A 3765-nucleotide genomic window follows, 5' to 3' on the forward strand; every position below is an offset into this window, starting at 1 on the left:
GAAGTTAGACCTTCATGTCCTGATAGCTGAATAATACAAGACAAATGATAGGATATTTCCTTAGCTCCTTTGGCACTTCCTTAAATTGCAGGTAAAAGTGGAATGAGAAGAGAAGTCATATAATTCTAGCTGATTTTATAGCTGATAAAAAAAGAAAAAATTTACAAAGAACAGTGAGAAAAAAATGTGGAATTTAGTTCTCTATATTAGCATGAAGATACAAGTTTCTGGCAGAACAGTCCCTTCCATACAAAAAAACTTCCACTCATATTCACATGACTGATTGCAAAATCTCCATCTCTCTTGCTCCAATGCAATAGACCTCAAGCAATATCTGCCAGTAAGTAAAGGGTTAGCAAGTTGTCCAGAAACAGTTAGGATAGCCTTGCAGGTCTCGGGCATAACTCTGCGGGGGATCAAAATGACTCTGAGCTGAAAACCTTAGTAATTAGGATCAACTGATGGATGACAACATTGGATTGGTGCTCAATAGCAGTCTGAAAAGTTATTCAAGTATTAAGAATTATTGGGAAATAAATAGAGAACAAAGAAGAAAATGTCATTCTGCCATTGCATAAATCAACGTTTCTCTTACATCATGGATGAATTAGGCAGCTCTGGTCTCCTCATCTCTGAAAACATACAGAAAAACTAGACAAGTTTTGGAGAAAGGCTGCAGGCATGATCAGAGGAACTAAACGTTTTCCACATGAGAAATGACTGAGTCATTTGGGAAGAAAAGGAGGACAAATTTGAGGAGGACCTGACAGAGGTTTGCAAAATTATAAGTGGCATGGAGAAGAAGGATAGGGGTCAATTGTTCCATGTCTTTTCCAGTAGAACTGGGAGCCATCACATGAATCCAGCCAGAAGCAGATTCAAAACCAAAAAGATACAAGCTTTTTCATTTAACAGGTTGCAGCCCTGCCAATGAATGTGTGGGCAAGAAGGTTACAGGCCTTCTTAGGGAGACTGGATTGCAGGTGACAAAAGAGAAAAACTACAAAAGGCTCAGGGTTTCCCTGGTCTGAAAAAGGTAAGAGGCTGAAGGCTAGTTCTTCAGGGGGTGTTTCACAGGCAGTAAAAATCCCCAATGACCTAGGATAATCAGTACTTCTCTAGTAGCCAGCTGTGAATGTTGCTGAAATTGCATAATGTTGCTAAAGACAAATAGACAAACAAAAGCTGTTTAGATTTTCTATTATTTAATTAATTTTGCTTTCTAGAGCAAAGGAGTCTGTAAGAGCCCCCTGAAAATCTAATCAATGTAATCTAATCCCTATAATGTGTTACAACAGGGATGCTTAATTTATTTTTCTTTGGCCCCCTGTGCTCATAGGAATATTTTTGCTTGGAAACTTGCTCATAATCGTGTTTGATCCCTTTGTGTGTGGCAAATGGATGTACTGAAGGGAAAATCTGTGGAAATCACTGATGTTGCCAATTACAAAAGAGATTTTTGAACTGAAAATAAAGCTCTTTGGCAACTGGAAAAAAAGAAGAAAAGTTGTGATGAGTCAATACTCTGCACCAGAAAGAGCTGTGTTGTATGTTGTACTAATTAAATACCAATACAAGTTTCCTTACTGAAAAGTTTCTAGCGCACAGCTTTTGTCCAGCCTTGACATGAACTCAGGGATATAAGGTAGACCGTGTGAAAGAATAGGACCAGATTTTATGATTTCTTCTGAATGATTGGTAAGTTAATGAGAATGATCACATTTCTCTTGATTACAGAAAATGTTACCTCTGTCATTCATCCCAAGAATATCCTTTCTCAGATAAAAGAAATCAAATAAAAATAAAAATTAATATAGTGCATTACAATTAGGTATGAATCTAACCTGGGATATTTCCTTCTCATTTACAACGTCTCCTTCAAAAATCTACTAGGAACAGCCATCTTGAATCCCATTTTCATAAATAAATTGCATTCTTGATTACCCTAATTACTTTGGGTTACTAAGAAAACTGATTTAGGTTGCAGCTATTGACCGTGTAACTACTCATATGTACCCAGTTACATGACTTCTGAACTGCACTTTCTTTCTGTGGCTAGACCTAATAATAACTCAGGAAGATCATAAGCAAATTCTGTTCTTAAAATAAACTAGGTTTCCATGATATTCTTTTGGGTATATCTTTTATGCATAATTACTCATTTTTTTTTTCTTTTTATGCATCAATTAATTTCACAATGGTGACATTCATGTACCACATTTATCCAAGTATCAGGCCAAGCTGTTTTTGCTGTTTTTTAAAAAAACCTCCTCTTATGACAGGTGTTTCACGTTATATTTGCCCCTATTCTTACATTTAGAGTCAAAGGCCATGAGTGCCAACAACCGACATGGAGGAGGGGGGAACTGAGGGCAATCAGGGTTTAAATGAACATAGGAGCCACTCCCACTTCCAGCTGTTCTATGGGTGACAACTGTGGTCTTCTTTGCCACCCACCCACTCCACTTCAAGTAGGTATTGCTTATGAGAAGCCTGGCTGTATTTCTTTCTGGGAGATTGCCTGACGAACAAAGGGCAAAATTTTTCACCATTTAGAAAGAACAGAAGTATGCTATTGCTTGGATAAATATGCTGCTTGTATTTCATGAGTTAGCTCTGCAGGGCAGCACGACGCTCCACGGCCTCTTCATGAATCTCTCTCGTATTTTCCCCCTGTCTTTTTTCCCCTGCACCTTTGATGCTTTGGATTTGTAATTTAACTGTAATGAAATGAAAGGCTCAGTTAATAGACTTTTATTAATACAAGTTCTTAAGTTTTTTCATCAAATCAATGTGAGATTTTATGTCTTCAGTAGGAGAGCAATTTGCACCACAAACACTTCCACTAAGAATTCATTTTTTTCCTATGAAGGCTGGATAAAAAAAAACAGACGCAGGCATCTGAACACAGAAAAGAAAAATCTCAGCAGGATCTATAAATTATGACATTCACCTCGTTGCAGAAACCTGCACACAAAATCCTAAGGTACCACTGCTTGGCTCAGCATCAGCAGCAGTGGCAGTCGAAACCTCGCTCAGAGCAGCCTCCGAATGTGCCCTTCTGCCACAGACTGCGGAGTTGCTGCTGCTGCTCATGGCAGGAACTGGGGAAAGGAGGAGGGAGGACTGTCCCTTCAGCAACCCTCCAGCTCCCTCGGGCCAGCTGCAGCCAGCTGTTTAGCTCTAGCTGCCAAAACACGGTACTTTGAGTTCTTTAGGCAAATCTGATTCCTGAACAGCTGCATTTCATCTTGTCTGCAGCAGTGCAACAAGACAGGCCATGCTGGCTCTTTTTCTAGCATCTTAAATCTCTTGCAAGTTGGGAAATGAGGACAAAGGTTATGTTTTGGAGGACATCTCTATGAAAGGGAATTTCATTGCAAGTTATTATAGTTTTTTTCCTAATAATCTTTATTTGAATTAGGACTGTAGGTATTTCACAGAAATAACTTGAAAATTGGCATTATAGGCAGTGTGGCTCTGTTTCTGTTTTTCATATTTTAATACTAAAGTGTCAAGATGTTTTGCAAAAATGTATCTGATTGCTTTCTTTGGAAAATTAGTAAAATCCTGACAAAAGGCTGGTAGTCTAAATTTCAGGAAATTACCTAGGAATGTCTTCATCCGAGACAGACACGCATCAACATGGGTCCTTCACATGCCTCCAAAGTCCTTTGAACATCAAGTAACCTCTTTTTCCTAGCATTTTAGTTGGCCTTGGTTTCCTTTGGATTCACAGCAGGTTTTTCTTCTTCTTTAAGCTTG

This window comes from Aquila chrysaetos, chromosome 8, assembly GCF_900496995.4.
Source record: "Aquila chrysaetos chrysaetos chromosome 8, bAquChr1.4, whole genome shotgun sequence".
Lineage (NCBI taxonomy): Eukaryota > Metazoa > Chordata > Aves > Accipitriformes > Accipitridae > Aquila > Aquila chrysaetos.